General features: G+C 39.3%; 1 protein-coding gene across 1 annotated transcript in view; it reads left to right on the plus strand.

Annotated features, from left to right (window-relative positions):
• Window positions 1-19,801, plus strand: part of ADAMTS6 (ADAM metallopeptidase with thrombospondin type 1 motif 6) — a 2,910,080-nt gene that overhangs the window by 48,707 nt on the left and 2,841,572 nt on the right. The gene's annotated exons all lie outside the window — the stretch shown is intronic.

Raw genomic sequence — 19,801 nt, forward strand, 5'->3', positions numbered from 1 at the left:
TGTTTCAGAAAGAATTTAGTGTTAAATATATGCAGTCTGAATTTTGTAATAATAGATGTTTTAATAACTAAATAATAACATCTAGAAATGTGGTTATTTATCAATAATAGCTTAGGTGGATAAAAAATGTTCATATAAAAGTGTTTATATATAAAAATATAAAAGTGTTTGTATAAAAATATAAATATGTTCATATATAAAAATGTTCATATATATTTGATATTTAATGAAGTTAGAAATTATGAAAGTAAGTGAAGTCAGCATTTTTTAGATGCAATTACATGGTTGGGTTAATAATTTAAGTTAATTAAATTATTGAATAAAGGTTGGTGCACCAATAATGCAATTAGATGTATTATAAAAGGGGTGGTGTTTGACTTTGTAAAATGTATTCCAGGAGAAGGCCGAGGTACCAGAATTAAAAGAGTTTCATCAAACATTTCAGTGTTTGTGTTCCTGTTTCGTATACTAAGTCAAAAAAGAAGCCACCCTGGTGGAATCACAAAATCAGAAGGCTGTATACCAAAATGAAGAAAATCATGGCAAAAAGTAGGAGGTGTAGCACCCAACAGGATAAAAGCACTCTCATGAAACTAAACAAACAACTCAGAGGACAAATAAAGTCTACCAAAGCCAAATGGGAGGAAAATTTGGAGTCCCAGGCTGAGGACAACCACAAGACATTCTTTAGCTATGTCCGCAACTTCAAAGGCAATGCACAATTTTGTGCTGAACTCATTGTAATTGGAGCCACCTATACTGAGCCAGAAGATATAGCAAACCTACTGGCTGACAAATTTAGCTCCAACTTTACCCATCTCTCCCCCTCAACATTCCCACTGGAAATGACATCAAATATAACTCCCCCTGCTATCACTAGGGAACAGGTCCTTAATGTTCTCTCTAAGGCCAAGAACACTGCATCAGTGGACCCAGACAATATCCCAGGATGCCGTCTAAATAGCATTAAATATGACCTGTCAGGCCCCCCTGGAATTGCTATTTAACTGTAGCCTCCAAACAGGCTTCGTACCTCATGGATAGAAAACAGCAACAGTCATCCCTCTGCACAAAGCTGGGCCATCTACTGACCCTAAAAACTACAGACCTATAAGTCTCACAAGTCTTATATGCAATGCCATGCAAAGAATTATCATGGAAATTATCAATAATGATATAGTAAACCTCCAGACACTGGTCCCGACCCAGTTTGGTTTTTATCAAGGGCAGGTCATGCCTACTTAACCTGGTGGACTTTTTTGAGTAGGTCACCAGAGCAATAGATGAGGCAAAATGCTTCATACTGCCTACCTTGACCTGGCCAAGGCATTTGATGCAATACCTCACTCAGGCATTGTTGACAAAGTCAAGATGTTGGGTACAAACCCATATGTTACCCGGTAAATAGCCAGCTAATTCACAGACAGGACCCAAGAAGTTAAAATTGGGGAATCCACCTCTTCAAAGAGGCCAGTCACAAGTGGAGTCCCTCAGGGATCAGTCCTTAGACCACTCCTTTTTGTCATTTACTTCTCTGAAGTCATAGCCAATGTCAGTGGTCTCTGACTGACTAAATTTGCAAATGATTGCAAATTAGGAGCTGTCATTTAATCCCACACTGACACAAATGTTCCCCAAGAAGGGCTGACACAGACAAACAACTGGTGTCAGAACCATAGACTAAAACTAAATGCTAAGAAATGCATAATACTATCCTTGGGGAAGCCATCCACCACTGGTAACTGTCATAGTGACAACACACCCCTTGGAGTTGACCCAGTAGTCACGGACTTAAGGACACACATAGACAGCAATCTAGCCTTTGACCATCACGTGCCTACAGTAGTGAGGAAGTCATTCTATGTTGTGCAACTTATACACAAAGGTATGACATCTAGGTCCAAGGGAAGTTGCTGTTCCTCTGTATTCAGCATTCATCAGGCCTGTCATTGAGTACAGTGTCCCTTTTGGTGTTTACCTAACCAGGCATATCCAGTAAGTGGCACGCTCATAGAGTTTCCTCACTAAAAGAATACAGGGCATAAGTAAAATGTCCTATGCAGGCCACCTCAGGGTCATATCAGTGTATTCTGTCACCTACAGGCTATTGAGGGGAGATCTATGCCTGGCATACATGGCATTGTCAGTCCCCACTCTGACTCTGATGAACTTCCTGCAAATCAGCAAAACCAACAGCACCAGAGTTACCCATTCTAAAGACTTAAACCTTGCCTGTGATATAAATATGTCATGCTGGAGAGACAGGTATGTATCCCAGAGACTACCCTGTCTCTGGAACAGGCTCCCCATCAACGTGAAGCAGAGTTCCTCCTTAACCCAATTCAAGTGTTACTTGGAGAATCGGATGGGGAACAGAAATTTCATCCCTGGCTTGGCACCTTTGTCTGTAATGGACACAGGCAACCTGTAAATGATTCCTCTCCCAGGCTCCTGCTTGTAAATGTTTCATTTCCCAAGCCCCTGCTTACACTTATCAACAGTACCAGAACTTGTCAGAGATTTGGAATGCATGGCTAGGCTTAAAAAGGCCATTCTGGTTGTTAGCGTAGTAAACACCTGTGAACCTATGAAAGGGATGATAATGAAGTTAGGGGAAATTCAGGAAATATGGATAGTGGGATTTTTGGATGCAGAGACTTAAGGAGAATAGCAACAGCCATACAAAATATTATATTCATAAAGTAACAAAGTATTATAAGAACTAAGCCAACATGAGAATGGAGAAAGGAGATTCTCCCTATAGGGATGACTGCAATTAGGGGTACAGAGACTAGGCAAAAGGAGGCTGGAATTTACTGGAGAAAACTGGCAAAGGAATCAAGGCACAGGGAGCAAATAACTAGACAGGGAAAGGTAATAGAATGTGAACAGGCCAATAAGACATTTTGACTGCAGTCTGAGACTGCCTTCCTGATAAGGGATTGATATCAGAGTAGAGGCAAAGAGAAAGGGATAGGGGATTCCTGAGTGATAGACAAGCCTTGGTAGAGTTTTCAGTTGAGTGTAGAACAGAAGCTGCTGTTAAGAAAGGGATAATTAATAGAGCATAAAAATGTATCAATAAGGGAAAACAATTTCTAGGACTTATAAAATTGTAATGAGTGCAAAACATCGGAATTCTTTATTATTTTCAAACTATTGGCAAACGAAAAATCAATCACTGACTGAAGAAAATAAGAAACTAGCCATTGAAAATACAATCAAATTCATTCCTTTCAAGAAGCTGTTATATACACAAATTATGGTAAATAACAGTCTATATTATACCTTATCTAAATTAAATAAATCAATCCCAACTTTTCGCCTATATGTCCCCATTATCCGGATCAAACAGCTGATATTTTACATGTCATATGGAACTGTACTAAGATACACAACTTATGGTGTTCCTTGAGAGTAAGATTAGAGAAGATGGGATATGAAAAATCAACCCTTACTTGGGAGACAGCTATATTGTACATTAATATCAATCAACTCCCAAAAATATTAAAGCATGTCTTTATTACGATGTGTGCCCTTATTAAATTCTTTATTACAAAGAATTGGAATATCATGTCACCAATTACATGGGAAAATTTTAATAATCTTGCTATCAAATATATCTCATCTCACAAATTAATTTATTCAAAAACAAAAAAACAAACGCTATTACCAAAAATATTGGGGTTACTTGCTAGATATAATTCTTGACAAATAAAATTTGCCTACAAATTGCCATGAAAAGCTAACCTTTAAATAAGAAATGAATGTAGTATAACCAGTCTTTCTTGCATCTTCTCCCTTTTCTTAGTATATGTGTAACTAGATATTTTCCCTAAACATACAAATAAATGGTTAAATTTCTATTTTTACTTTATATATAGACTATCCCCATTCTAACTATCCCTTACGAGACCAAATGAGCATAAGAATTCTCATACTTTACTTGACGATGTAGTGACTTCTTGTGTAATTTATTGTATATATATATATATATATATATATGTATAATTTTCTAGGAATGAGATTGTTGTCTGTTTTCTTTAGATAGGTATTTGTATTGTTTATTTGTGTTTTTGAGTTACCGTATTGTTGTTGTTATTTGAAAAAAGAAAATTGAAATAAAGAGATTTTGGAAAAAAAAAAGGTGTTTAAAAAAGAGAACTGAACATAAAAATATGTCAATAAAGGTGTTTAAAAAAGAGAACTGATATACAACTACCAATACTTTTGCAGATATTTTCCCTTTTTAAAAATAAAGTATGTGATATGCATAAATATCTTATTTATGCAAATATATCAAGACACTGTCCCAAGTACTACCATTGTGGAACAGTATTCCACAGGACAGCTCAACACACAGTTCTAGACTGACTGTCTACTGACCCAGATGCATTGGTCAGTAAGGGAGAAATTGTGATTTCTTTGTTGAATTAGTTAAGACATATGCAAATATATGTACCATTTAAAAGAAAACAACCATGTTAAGATGTTCAACGTTACAAATATTATACATCGCATATATTCTTTTATACATTTATCATCAGTCCAACATTACTTAAATTGTTCAGTTCCTGCCTTCCCTTAAACCTCCCTCCTCCTCCTCCAAAACATTATTTTGCAGTTATTGTTTGCACATTTTCAATTTTTTTCTATGTAATTTGCTCCTACCGTTTTCTAAAGGTCCCACTCCATTTCTTTTATTTCTGTTAAATATTCACTACTTCAAATACAGTTGGTTTATATATTTCCATTTTCTAGCTTTTTTGGCAGCCAGCAGAATTACATTTAACAAGGCCTTACTGTGTCTAGGCAATTCAGATCCCGTATCCCAGCTCAAAAAACATAATGTCCTTAGTTACACCTATTTGCTCACCCAATATTTCTGACAGAGTACTGTACAGAGAATTTTTAAAGTCTGCCAACCCATTGTATTCCCAAAACTAATGTTCCAATTGCCTATTTCTTCTCCATCTCACCTCCAACATTTGCCATCTACCTGAGGAAAAATTATTTTTTGAGTCTGTTTGGGGTATAAAAATAAGTATGCAAAAGCTTCCAAACAAAAATCTTAAATTGTTTAGACTTTGTTACATATTTGGGAGTCCTTATGTCCTCCCATTGTTTTCTTGTGAATTGCTTATCCAGTTTATCTTCCCAATCTTTTCTTACCGCCATTGATTGATTACCATAGTTATTGTGTAATATTTTGTATGTCCTACTTGTTTGTTCTTCTTTTGGCTTTTCCCGGTTAGGGGTCGCCACAGCAGAACTCCGGTCCGCTAATGATTGGCAGTAGATTTTTACAGTGCCGAGGTGCCAGCTCGACGCCCAAACTTCAACGAAGGCACGCCCATTTTACACATGTCTTTCGAACGCCACTCGACCACGGGGAGGACATGCAGACTCCACACAGAAGGCGCTCCAGCCGAGAATCGAACGGGAGAACCTCTTGCTATGAGGTAACAACGCTACCGCTGCACCACTGCGGCTTTTGTATGTCCTACTAATTATCCCTTTTTATTAGCAGCATATACCAGTTCTCTGTGCAAAGATTTCTAGCATTTTTTAATCAAAACATAGTGTTTGTGAATACAAAAATCTTGAAGTTACTTGGCATGAAAAAGAGAATATAAACTCAGTCCTACCACAGCACCACATTCTGCACCAATATTGTATCATTTTTGCATGTATCGACCATGTATAGTTTATTTTCTTAGACTGGGACAGCTGTGCTCCTACCTGCTCCACATATCTTCCAGATTACAGTTTCCTATTGCTATTCCCTAATGGCCATAAACAGACATATACCTGTTGCTGTAACTACACAAATGTTTGCAACCAATGTTTTTTTTCTTTTTAATCAACTAGGGTACTCACCAAATGGGAAAACTGGTTTTAAAAAGCTGAAGGAAATGTACACAACCAAATATCAGGCTGAGATCTGCTACAAAAGCAGTCCCCAACTGCCTTAGAATTCACAACCCTCAGTCCTCCAGATTTCCTTGTCAGAAACTCTGCAGAACAAATTCAGTGTCTTTTTTAACTATAAACATGCAGCCCATATTCACCTCAAGCCTACTGTGGTGTGTATAGTAATGCAGGATGAAGAGTGCACCTTGAACTTACCAGAATTGTACCCTGATGAGCAGATTCTAATGTTCTCCATGCGTCAGGCACTCACTAGCTCTTCTGGAAACTTTAGATTAAATGTTCCAAGATTCAGTCATCCATTCATTTCCCAGTTGTGTGCTTTATCCACTTCAGGGTTGCTTAGCTGTCCAACAAGTATTTACATATCAATATCTTCTCCAACTTATGTCTTTTTAAAACAAATCCTTCTACATTATATTTCTAAAATTTATCTCACCATTGTAAAACAGTTTCATACAACTAAAATTCCTTACTGAAATGCATGGCTTCTCAGAATTCAAACTGCAGCTACCAGAGCTATACAGACATCTAATATTACCTGCCAGCCGATTAGCTAGTTTAGCCATGAACATTGGATGTCTGTCACTAGCTAGCTGATTGGCGGGTACAGGTGTGACATCAGACATCCATGAGGCTTGTAGGGAGCAGTACAGGAACTGCTGATATTGTTTAGAAGTGTGGATTTAAAATTCTTTTATGTATTCACTATTATGAGGCTTGCAGCCCAGAAGAAAATTTATCAGAAAATATGTAACGTAGCTGGTACTGTGGTCATTGAAACACACTCCAGGTGCTGTTCACATGGGAAATGGAAGGTCAACTCAGTCTTGAGAAGACTATAATGAAATTCATTTATTTGAAAAAAAAATATTCCTATGATAAGCTCACATTTCAACTAGATGCAGTTACAAATGCACAGTCACAGGATTTGGTGACCATGGTTCTGCATCTGCAAATGTTATAGGTTCATAGGTTCATACTAGGCTATCTGCCCTAGGGCATTTATAAGCCTAGCCAGAGTGTGTTTGGCTTTCGCCACCCATTTTAAATTAATTTTGCTATGCCTTTTTTTGAGGTTAGTATACTGTGCCTCTGTCTAACAGTGACACAGAAGTGATAGCCGGGGTAAACCTACGATCTCCCATCCACTCATCAAGATTCCTCTTGAAGAGAGTCAATGTGGGACTCTGCCTAACCTGGACTGGGATTTTATTCCAGAGTGAAGGGAGCCTCTGGGTTATGAATCTGTCCCTCCAGCATGTCCTATTTATTTCAGTGCTGAGGTTCAAGTCTCTCGAGCGTGAGCTCGACGGGATTTGGATTTTCTGAGGTGCAGCATGTCCATTAATTCTGGGTTGGACATGGCTTTATCGTCAGGCACAGATCGCCTCTGAGCAGGCGGTATGCCACTGAGTAGAGCTGGAGTTTCTTTAACCGGGCAGCATATGGCATCTGTTTGAGCCCTTTGATCCTCTTGGTGAGGTACTTTTGGGGTCTTTCCAGTTGCTGCAGGTGTCTGGTAAAGTACATCCCAAAAGGGGCATTGTACTCAATTATGGGCCTGATGAGGGATGAGTAAAGAGGTACGATGACCTCCCTGATCTAGATGTGAATCCCTTCATGATTAGGTGGGCTATATAAAATGTTTTTCTAACCACTTTGGCCACATGGTTGTCAAATGAGAGATTGCTATCAACTTGGGTCCCCAGGTCCCTAATGACTTCTTCTGTACTTAATGGATTACCACCTATGTGGTAATTTGTGGGCACTTTGTTTTTGCCAAAGGGGATGACTATACACTTTTTGGCATTTAGCTTGAGGCCATGGCTCTGGCACCAGTTGTCTGTTTCTATGAGGCCCTTTTGGAGGATGCTTGTGTCGGCTGGAGAGTTGATTATGGCAGCCAGTTTGCAGTCATCTGTGACCATAGTCAGCCACAGTCCTTCCGTGTTGGCCTGTACCCGAGAAATATATACCGAACAAGAGAGGTCCCAGGACTGAGCCTTGTGGGACGCCACTTGTAACTCGTTTGGAGTCTGACATGGCTCCAGCAATTCTAACCATGTGGGTTCTGTCCTTGAGCCAGTTTGCAACCCATCTAGTGACATAGGGGTTTATATTTAAGCTGGTGAGCTTATCTATAATGCCCGAGTGGGGTATTGTATCGAAGGCTTTTGCAAGGTCCAGGTAGGCTGTGTGGACCACCTTCCCCTTGTCAATGGCCTTGGTGACTGTTTCAAAGAAATCGACCAGGTTTAAGAGGCAGGATCTGCCCTTAACAAAGCCAAACTGGGTAGGATCCAGTGTCTGTAGGTCCCCAATATCTTTATTTATGAGGTGCATGATGATCCTTTCCATAGCTTTGCAGACCAAGCTAGTCAGGCTTATGGGGCGATAGTTTCCAGGATCCGTTGAGGCACCACCTTTGTGGAGAGGGACCACAGTTGCTGCACGCCACTCTTTGGGTACATATCCTGTAGTAAGGCTAAGATTGAACAGTAGTTTTATGTTTGGGTTTAGCTCTTCTTGAAGTTCATGTAGGACGAGCCCGGGACACCATCTGGTCCCATTGATGCTGTGTTTTTGCTTTGGAGAGGGCGGCTCTTACCTGAGCACCTGAGATGTCAGGGGGCAGCACTCTGTTGGGATAGATATTTGCCCTTTTGGTGGGGAGAGGGGAGAAGTTTGCACTGAACCTGTCAGCTAGGATGTTGGCAATGTCTGTGGGCTCGGTGTATTTTTGTCATTTTGGACTAATTCTGAGCATATCTGGGAATTCCCACCCAGGTTCCTAACATAACTAAAGAAAGCCTTGTGATTATCCTTAGTGTCCTGTGCAATTTTTCTCTCGAAGCTGGCCTTAGACGATTTTATGAGTGCCCGTAGTTTTTGCTAATACTGATCAGAGATGCCTTCCCTTTTTGGGATTTTGCTCTATCATGTAGTAGCTTCCTCCTTCTATTGTATAGTTTGTTTATGGCTGGGGTCCACCAGACAGGACGCCTGCCTTTGGAGGATTGGGTCTTGGTTTTATTTGGGATTGCATGATCCATGCATTCCTGAAGGTGTTCATAGAATGCGTTTATAAAGGATTCTGCGGTCTGGGCCGTATTTTCCACAGGCCCGGGGCTTTGAAGGATTCGCCTCGGTTTTGAGGCGTGTGAAATTTGCTTTAGAGAAGTTTTTCACTGTGGTTTTCTGGGCAGGGGTAGGGTCTGGATGTGAATATCCAGTGAGATTAGTTTATGGTCTGATCTTACCAGTGAGGGATACACTTCTGGTCTGGAGCATAGTGTCCCCATGTTGGTGATGATCAGGTCCAGTATGTTTTCCCCTCTTGTGGGAGTGGTAACAAGTTGTTCCATAGCATTTGAGTTTATAAATTCTAGGAACCTTTGGGCTAGGGTGTTGGAGCTAGAGTAATGCTCCCAGTCTATGTTTGGGTAGTTGAAGTCACCCAATATAATGGTGTTTGGAGAGACCTTCATATTTTCCAGTATTCTCAGGAAGGCCAAGTGGGGTTCCTGTGTTTGGGAGGGTGGTCTGTAGCAGGCTATAAACTGGAAGGCAGTTTTACCCACTGTTAGTGGCACATGGATAGTCTCTGATGCTTCGTGCTGTGCCACCAACCTGGAGGTGTGGGTATCTTTGACGAATATTGATACTCCCCCTCCTTTTGTGGTTCGGTCCAAGTTTTGGGGCTGAAAAGCATGGTATGAGGTATAACCTGGTAGTGCTGGGGTGCTCTCGGGAGCCTTGAACCAGGTTTCTGTTACTGCACAGATATCGATGTTCTCCATGCTAAGGAGAGTTTCGAGTGCGTGCATCTTGAGGTTTAGACTTCTGGCATTGAGTAGCATTACTCTTAGTTTCTTATCCCTTGTGATACCTATGGAGGTGGGTTTATCTTTTGAGCCTTGCCTAAAAAAGGCACTATGGGGTAGCAAGAGCCTTTGCCAATATCTGAAAGCCCAGGGTGACAGGTGCAAGCCGTCCCTAGCGAAGCATCGTGGCTTGTCGAGCATGTCATCCCAGGCTGACAGGCATTGGATCCCCTTTGAATGACACCAACACTTAAGCCAATTGTTGAAATTGATCATCTTGTCTTCATATTGTGGCATCATTCTTGGTGAGGGTAAGATGCTACTCAAGGTCAGGGTCATACCGGCCTGGGCTACATGCTCAGAGAGCTCCTCTATGTCTCTTTTCATGTAGTCCAGGGAGGTACGTCTCAGGTCATTCACACCAGCATGGACAATGACTGAGTCATATTTGTACTTGCCTTGGAGTGACCTGAGTGCTTGTGTTATGTGGCGGATCCTAGCGCCCGACAGGCAGCTCACCGTGACCTTCTCCTTGTTCAGCCTGGTGAGCGGGACGTCAGTGTGCCTGACGATAGAGTCACCTATTACAAGTGTATCAGGTGTGTTGTTTAGCCTTAAGGGCTGTGACTGTTCGGCACACTGGCTTTGTGAGTTATGTGTTGCACGTGTTTTGTTTTGGGGTAGCGGTTGCTTGGGTGTCTGCTTTGGAGGTCTCTGCTGCTTAGGCAGATTTTTATTTAGAGCCTCCGGTATGTTTTTGTGTGTTTATGTGTTTGGTTTGTTGTCGTGGTAGGTCTATGTGAGACTGGAATTGTAGTGAGTGTGGTTTCCTTCTCCTCCTGACTGGTTACGCCAGTACTGAGTTGAGAGAGCTTAGCCTCCAGTTTGGCTATATGGTTGCATCTCTCACATGTGTTGGAATTTGTTGGGAGGAGGAGAGGGTTGTCTGTGTACATGAGGCAGTTGTAACATTGCCTCAAGATTCCCAGATTCACCTGCTGGACCGGAGAGGAGATTGACAACTGACCTTTGGACATGCTAGAATAGTATTGGGAATTCCTTTATAATTGAAAAAAGGGCCAATGGGGAACAAGGTTCTCAAGGGGAGTTTGTGAGGGTGTAGTGCTTTTAATTTTTTAGAGCTGACTTATATGATTGCTTTAGTGAGCAAGTGCCAGGTAACTTAAATGCAATGTGTTACAGGTAACTTAAAAGCAAAAACAACAAACAGTAACTTTCTTTCAAGTGAAACAAGGAAATAAGTACAGTAAGCAATGCAGATATCACTAGGGATCCACAGAAGTGCTAAAAGGCTGTGTTTTAGGTGGAATTAGCGTTTCAGGGAAATAAACAAACAACAAGCATACAAATAAAGCTAGATTCAGCAGGCCTGGATCTAGTCAATTTCAGTAAGAAACAGTTAGAATATGCAGGCACTATAAGCCTTTAACCAGAAATTCCCTGCTCAGAAGGGCAGAGTCCAGCCTCTCCTCCCACAAGAGTGCAGACCGCAATCCTTCTTAACGTAAAATAACTGGCCTGAAGTCCAAGTGCTTAAACCAGAACTAATACACTTTTAGAATAACAGACACTGAGCTCTCAATCAGCAGTTCCTAACTTAGAAGGATGTAAGCTACCTGACCTGCCACCACAGTGCAGGCCACAAACCTTCCTAATGTAAAACAACTGGTCTGAAGCCCAAGTGCTTAATCCAAAAGACTTAGAAATGATAGCTACACTTTAATCAAGTTACTACCAGCAGTAATAAATACAACTGAATACTTTAAAGAATGCCTGGATTAGTGCTCAAGTTATACAAACAAAGCTAGATTCAGCAGGTCTGGATCTAGTCTATGCTACAGCAAACGAGGTGTACCAATTTCAGTAAGAAGCAATTCAAATATGCAGGCACTATAAGCTTTAACCAGAAATTCCCAGCTCAGAAGGACAGAGTCCAGCCTCTCCTCCCACAATAGTGCAGAACACGTACCCTCTTAATATAAAATAACTGGCCTCAAGCCCAAGTGCTTAAACCAGAATTAATACACTTTTAGAATAACAGACACTGAGCCCTCAATCAGCAGTTCCCAAATTAGAAGGATGTAAGCTACCTGTTCTGCCACTACAGTGCAGACCACAAACCTTCCTAATATAAAACTGGTCTGAAGCCCAGGTGCTTAAACTAAAAGGCTTACAATGAGTTACACCAAGCAGTAATAAATACAATTGAGTACTTTTAAGATGACGCAAAAGCAAAATAAAGTAAGAAAAAACACAAATACAGTAAAAGCAGATATTTTTTTTTTTGGAAAGAGAGAAAGGAAAGAGAGAAAGGAGTAGCAGAAACTAAGCTGATTGGCCTTCTCAAATGCTCTCCCTGTACTGGGTAGAATGAGGTAATGACACTAGACTGGGAGGAGGGTCCCAGATCAAATTTACACTAGGGGCGGGCAACTGCAAAGCCACCAACTATAAAAACACTATACCAACAGGGAGGGAAGGTGGGAAACAAACTGCAGAAATGTTACTCCCAGCTGAAAAGCAGCAGTGAGCCTTTAAATGAAAGTTTTAAACAGCTAAAGGAGCCACTAGAAAAAAGAGTTTAACTGCAACAAGTTATCATAAACAAACAACCCAACAGAAGCTTAATAAGAGTGGACAATTTCCAGTTAATACCTCACACACAGTGAAACTAGCTAGAAAAAATACACAGTACACAAAGTGCTATAAACAACAAAGAAATAAAGAACAAAATAAACAAAAAACAGGATACTTAATGTTATATATTGTAGCTCCGAGTTTGCTGAGTGTCCTTCCTTCGATAAGCTCACTGTAAAATGTATATTATAATAATGGTTATATTATTATAATATTATAATAATGGTGGTGGTGGTGGTGGTGGGTGGTTAAATTTCAACAGCACATGTGGGCTGTAATTGCGGTGCTGATATTCCTTTTTTTGTATGGTAGTTGTTGTTCCAGAGATTGCAAAATCTGTGCTATAGGTACAAATGAGTTAAAAGCTGAATATTTGGTATCTGGTTTTGTAGGCAAAAATTTATATTACTGTATAAAAACAGTGATTTTAACACTCCCGTGACAATTATTAAAACTGGCTACTTAACTCAGTGGCACTAATTTGTGAATCTTACTGAGATTTCACAGCTAGACCAATGTAGTTAATATAGTGTATTAATCTCTAGGTAAAATAAATATGTTTGTACTATGCCACATGTACAAAGATCACATCTAGCTAGTAGTTGGAGCCTTGTAACGTTGTTGATATTCTGGCACCATTTAGAAATGCTCGTCATAGCTTCATAGTGTGAATATGTATATATATGTATATTATATATATATATATATATATATATATATATATATATATATGTATATTATATATATATATATATATATATATATATAGTTTATAGTTGCGGTAGTTATCATTGGTCGAGTCACATAATATTGACTAACAACATTGAATCAGAAAACAGAGATGACTATGGAGAGAGGAAAATGGTCTTGCCCCCTGCACGAACCATGATAAATGTCGTTTGAGAGGGTTTTTTCTGTTTGGAGTGTCAATATTTTTTGTTGATGTGGGAATTGATCAAAAAGTGTTTGAGGTTTATTTTTTTAACCTAAATCTATGAGCGTATGTGTGCATTACTGTGTTACTATAAATAACTATATGCACATGTACAGAAGATAAAACTTTAAGCTGCTGTTGAGCTTTGATCTTTAGTTGTGAGTTTGATACCCTCAGTTTGCTTTTCCCTACTGGTGAATCAAATCAAGACAGTTAACTGCACAGTTTTCCTGGTCCTACACTGAAAATGGGCTGCAGGCCCATTAGACAGTTTGGTTAACAAGATATGTGAGCAAACTGTGTAGATATAGGTATAGAGGCAGAGTCAGAGATTGTTCTTAATCTGTTCTATAAACTAGAGTCAGAGATTGTTCTTAATCTGTTCTATAAACTTAAAAACAATAACCTGAACATTTTGTAGTCCTGAAGACCATATAATCTGCATATTCTAACTTACAAAAAAAATGTTCTTATGTATATATATTTTATCTAAACATTAAAACATGATGTATTTTTCTGTGTCTGCTTACCAAATTCAACAAATGTCTGTTACCTTTATTTTTTTCTCATGTCTTCACCTGTTTATGTAGCAGTTGCATAATCATGTTTATTTATTTAGTGCATTTTAATCAATTAAGTCAGACTGGATGGCAAATGCCTTTTAACTTGAGAACCACATTGATAATCGACAGAAATTTTAAAAGAGAATAGCATACATAAATGCACACATAGCGTAATGAATTGTTGAGCATACAGTTAGAAAAAGCAAAGATTGAGCATACACTAGTGAGAAAACAAAAACATTGGCAAGCTGCATATGAACAATCAGCATACAAACAAATTATAATCATAATGCAGGCAATACAGTGATATGAAAAAATCTTCAAAGGTAGATCGTAATGAGTACTTATACTAACAAAATTTAGACCCTTATTATTTAGTAATAGTAGGACAGTGGTAAAGTGAACTTTCATAATGTAAAGTTGAGAAGAGTATGGTATAGTGAACGTTGCCAAATAGACTTAATGCATGATAAGACAGGAGGTTACTGGTCAAGAAGTCATTTTAGACCACACTGGGAGAGAGTGAATAAGGATAGTTTAGGAGGATTAGCCAAGCATGGTACATGAGCAAATCCATCAGATCTTCAGATGTTGTTTCAATAGTAGTGTGAGAGATTTCAGGTTGTTAGTTTTTTTGAATGATATGGGAATGGAGTTCCAAACTTTAGAGATGTGAGAAGAACACAGTTGTCATCTGCACTATTTGTGTCTTTTGGCTTTTCCCGATTAGGGGTCGCCACAGCGGAACTCCGGTCCGCTAATGATTGGTAGTTGATTTTTACGTGCCGAGTTACCAGCTCTGACACACAACCTTCAACAAAAGTACGCCCATTCACACATGTCTCCATGCAGAAGACGCTCTAGCTGAGAATCGAACCGGACAGCGTCTTACTGTGAGGCGACAACGCTACCGCAGCACCACCACCGCGGGTGTTGTCATCTGCACTATTGCTTGATTTAATTGGGTGCAGTAAAAATTTGTCAGTAAAGTAGAGTCCCAGATGGGGAGTAAGGTTGGATAACTTTTTAGTGTTTGGAATTTTTCAAGTTGGAAAATTAGACTGTGAGCAGATTTTGAGTTTGTGAATAAGAGTGAGGCAGTTCTAACCAATTTATCTGATTTAGTGTCATCCAAGGATGGGATTTAACGCATAGCAACTGCAAATTTAGCAATATTGTAGCATTTTATAGCATTGTTATTTGATTAGCTTGCAGGTTGATTTATATAAGAACAGCATGTAGGAGTGTAGCCTCAATATAGGGTGCCAAGTTTTTTTGTGAGTTTTGCTGATAGCTTGCTTTATGTGGTGGTCAGATTTCATTGCATCATCTATGATGTCATCTAGGAACTTGGTATGAGTTGCAAGTTCAATTTTGGTTCGGTCAGAAGATGTAAAGGTTTGTCTTTATAGTATTGTTTAGGTGTAATAGAATATGTTTGGTCTTCCTAGGGTTTAATAGTAATTGAGAGTTACAGAGCCATGCTTAACATGGAGGTGAAGGATTCTCGTGTTTGGGTTTGAAATTATATAGGGTATTGGCACTGTAGATGAGTGTGGAATCTTCAGTATGTTGAACAACCAGCATGTGTACTTCCTATGTGCAGATAATTTATGAGAACATTGAAGAGCAAGGGAACATGGTTAGATCCTCGAGGCACCCATGTACACTTAGAGAAATAGCAGATGTAATTTTCCCATTTTACAGCTTAATGTCTATTGCTGAGGTAGGTGTTGAACCAAGTGAGAGTTGAGTGTTGAAGTCCTAGGGAGGAGAGTTTGTAGAGTATTTTTTTTTTTTTTTGCGAGACACAATAACTACAGCTTTTGACAAATCATCTCAGTCCTGAGAAGACCATAAGGTGGGAGGTTGACATAGTGGATAAGGTGCTTACCTTACAAACATAAGGTACAGAGTTTGATTCTTACATGGCATAATTGGCTAGGCTTAAAATGGTCCACAAGGTCAGTTAGCCTAGTACTAATCCACGAACCTAGGAACCATGAAGGAAAAGTACTACAACCTAGTTCCCTGCATTCCTGTTACTGTTGATCGTGGTAGCAAGCTGAGTAGAGTTGTTATAGTGATGTGGTATGGTCAGAAACTGTGTTGTATGGGGCTTGATTAAGTTGTTTGTGGTAACAAATGTAAGTGGCTGGAATTGGACACCTTTTTCTAAGTCTTTAGATGGGAGAGGGTGTATAACAGCTTTTGAGCTGTAATTGGAAATATAAGTAGGGGAACCTTTGTCTGGGACAAGTGTAGATGGCTTTACTTTTAGAAGGCATCACCTGTTGCTGGATATGGGAATGGGTTTAAAATCAAATGTGTTGGGATTATTTGTTGACTTTGGAGTGAGAAGGGCATTACAGATGGTAGAATTGTTTAAGAGGGAAGTCACTGTATTAATAAAATGTGTATAGAAATTGGCTAGCAGTGCTGTCATTAGTATAGTTAATAGAAGGGATTGATTGGGTAGTGTGGCCAGGATATATAAGTTTATTGATGAAGTATCAGAAAAGTTTGGGGTTGTTTTGCTTAGTGTATTGGGTGTTTGTTTAGTATGATTTTTGCTGTTAAGTTTGCTCATGTGTTTTGCTATGTTTCAGAGCTGTTTTTAGTTTTGGAGGGTGGACTAAGTTTTATTTTGTTTCCAGGTATTCCAACTCTATCAGCTACAAAATGTGACAAAATACACTGAATGGGAAAAGTAGTGCAGCTGTTCAGCAAAAACCAGTGCAAGCTCCTGACATGATTTCCAGTAACCCAATGGAAAATGTAAGGCAACTGATTAAAATAAATGAAACACAGATGGAGTATATCAATTCAAACAATAAAAGGATGGAAAAATGGAAGAAGCTTTAAACAGATACTCAGATAAGGTGATAAGACTGCAAAACTCAGAGATCAAAATGAAGAAATGCCTGGCTGAAGATGAGACTGCACAAGAAAAGATGTTTAAAAAAATAATAGAATTAGAGGACAGAGCATGTAGGGAAAGCCTGAGATTTTCTGCTGTACCCAAGAAGCTGGAAGGAACAGACTGCATTAATTTTATGAAAGCACACATAAATAACTGGACTGGTAGTCCACAACAAGAATTGTTAATTGAAAGGGCACATCACGTGTATTCTCCAAACCTGGCTATGAAAAAACAATCTAATTCTAGACCTTCAATGGTAAAGATGCAGTCTTACCAGCAGAAGGAGTTGATTCTGACAAAACTGTGGTAGAAGGACAAAGTACTAAAAATAAGAGACAACAGAGTGTTTTTGGAGAGTGACTATTCATTGTACACCAGGCAGAAGAGAAGTAAATTTATTCCATTATTCAGTGAATTTTGAGAATCAGGCATGAAATTCAAACTGCTATACCCAGCTATCTTCAAAATATTTTTTTCTGGAGCAGCAAAATAATTTTTGATGAAGTACATGCTAAGAAAGAAGTACAAATGTTTGTCCAACAAAAAGTGAGTTGTGAAACAAAAGGAGATTCTGCTTCTTGTTCTTCTAGTAATAAAGATCACAGAGAGACTATGGCAGTGAAAGCTTTTCCAGTGTTTCAATGGAAAATGCTTGAGAGGGGGAAAAAGCACAAAAGTTGACTAGAAGAATCAAGAGTAAGTTGGAAATGAAGCAAAGACAGGATTTGGGAGATAGTGGTTAACGGGTATAGAACAAGAAAATCTGATAATATTGGACTTTCTTGGACTTTGTTAAACTTGTGGTGGACTCTAAATGTCTAAAGGATATGCCGTACTTCATGTCATTAATGTCTGGAGGATAAAATCAATAACTTGGAAACTGACAAATGTGGGATACAAATCAATTATTTTTGGTAAACATGACAGAACAAGAAAATCTGGAAATATTGGACTTTTTTGGACTTTGTTAAACTTGTAAGGGACTTTAAAGTATATGCCCTACTTCATGTCATTAATGTTCAGAAAAATACTCAGGAGAGGGGAAGAGGAGGGAGAAAGTTAACTGTAAGTAAAACAATTTTTTTTCTTAATAGTACTAATTTAATGGTGCATGATTGTCTTTCCATGTTATAGAGTACATTTTTTCAGATATTTTAAGTGTGATTCGGATGCTAATATAAATAGGTGTTGCTGTTTTACCTTTTTTTTCTTTCTCCCATCTTCTCTCGTTGTCCCTGTTCAGTTTTAAGAAATGTAGGCACTGCAGTGTAAAAAAATCTGGTTAAAAGAGCATGAGAAAAGAAAAATGAGTGTGCTTTTGGTCATTCTTGCATAGGGGAATGACTGGGGTTAAGGTCATTATCATAATCTAGTAACAAGTTTTAAGAGAAAGCAAGTAAATGAAAAAGAATATTGAATATTATAAGGCATTTTTTCAAGTAAACAAAGGTATGCTTGGCAGATTTGTGTCTGGTTCTTCTGTAACTAACTGACAGCCAGATGAACACAAATGGCTTGGAGAAAATGTTTTCTGAAAGCATTCAAGTGTTTTCCCAGCAGGGAGAGCTATACAGATAAGACAAAGCCAGACATCACTTAGTAAAACCACAGGGTATACCATGCGTTTTAGCATGCATAACACTTCTTTTAGGTTATCTCAAGTCAGTGTGTGTGTGTGTGTGTGTGTGTGTGTGTGTGTCTGTGAGTTTGGAACATTTGATGTCCTTACATTCACTGCTGCAGTATCCTTAACATATGGGATTCCTTGCCATGGAAGCCCGACGTCCAGTCAGTCTTCCAAAGAATCCTGTTGCTTTAAAGGTATGCCAAACGACACCCAAATGCTCCTTGCATAGTGTAGGGGTTAAAGGTGACATTCAGGCCTACCCTAGTCAGAACTTCTTTGCCACCAGTCCAGACATATCTTTTCACCATCGGTCTGTTTACCTGCATCCATTTTCTGTCAGTTTAATGCATTTACGTTCTCCAGTGACTACCTACACCTGTTTGCTGACTTCTTTGCAGTTGCAGATAAGTGCCCCTTTGAGGTTTTTGTTTTTTCTTGTCTTGTTTTGTGGTCCTTGGGGTTAGTGTCATCCAGGAAGGATAAATGCCAGTGTGGGAGACAGATTCCCCACAAAGACCACCATGATAAGTGTCTTTTTTGTCTAGGAGCTTCTCATGACCATACGTCTTGTTCAGTTTGTCAGGCATTTGTCCCGAAAATGCTTCACAGTAGACTTTCTTTCCTTTCTTGTGTCTTGAGTACCAGCATCTTAAGTTTCTCACTAAAGATACACACTAAAGATAGAATGGAAGGAATCTCCTTCCTCAGGAGTCAGCCATTAGGGAAGAAGAAGAAGAAGGTAAAAAAGTACTACTGGAATCTTCTACTGTCCAGCCTCTGCCAGGTGTTTCTCCTGAGGTTGTTACAAACCTGGAGGCTTGCCCAGCTGTTTTGTCAGATTTCTCGGCCGCAATCACATTGGAGGCTGGTGAGGATCCAATTGGCAGCACATCCGAAGAGGCATTGCATGTCTCCTTCTTGTGCATTCAGGAAGAACCACAGTTAATTTTTTTCCAAGAGGCCTGGGGAGTTCCTTCATTTTTAGTTGGGGAAGTTACTACCATTCTAGACTGTCGTCCTAGGTCTGAGCTTCTCAGTTTTTTTAGAGAGATGTTTGCCTAAAAAGAGAAACAAAAGCTTAAACATGTTTCTTCTGCTTCTAGGGATCCACAAAGTGACTGGCAGGTCTTTACTCAGGGGCTATTTTCTGCCTTAATGTCCTTAAAGCCTGCTCAAGGGGGTTTTTGTTCCTGCTGCTCCTTCGTCCTCTACACCCCTTAAAAAGCCTAGAGAACAGGATTCTTCTGAGGATGAGTCTGATTCTGATGAAAGTACCTGACTTATTTGACTTATTCTACTCATATTCCTTCTCCTTTTGATTATTAGTCCTGAAACTCC

The sequence above is a fragment of the Protopterus annectens genome, chromosome 2.part1 (assembly GCF_019279795.1).
Source record: "Protopterus annectens isolate FY-2018-M chromosome 2.part1, PAN1.0, whole genome shotgun sequence".
NCBI lineage: Eukaryota > Metazoa > Chordata > Ceratodontiformes > Protopteridae > Protopterus > Protopterus annectens.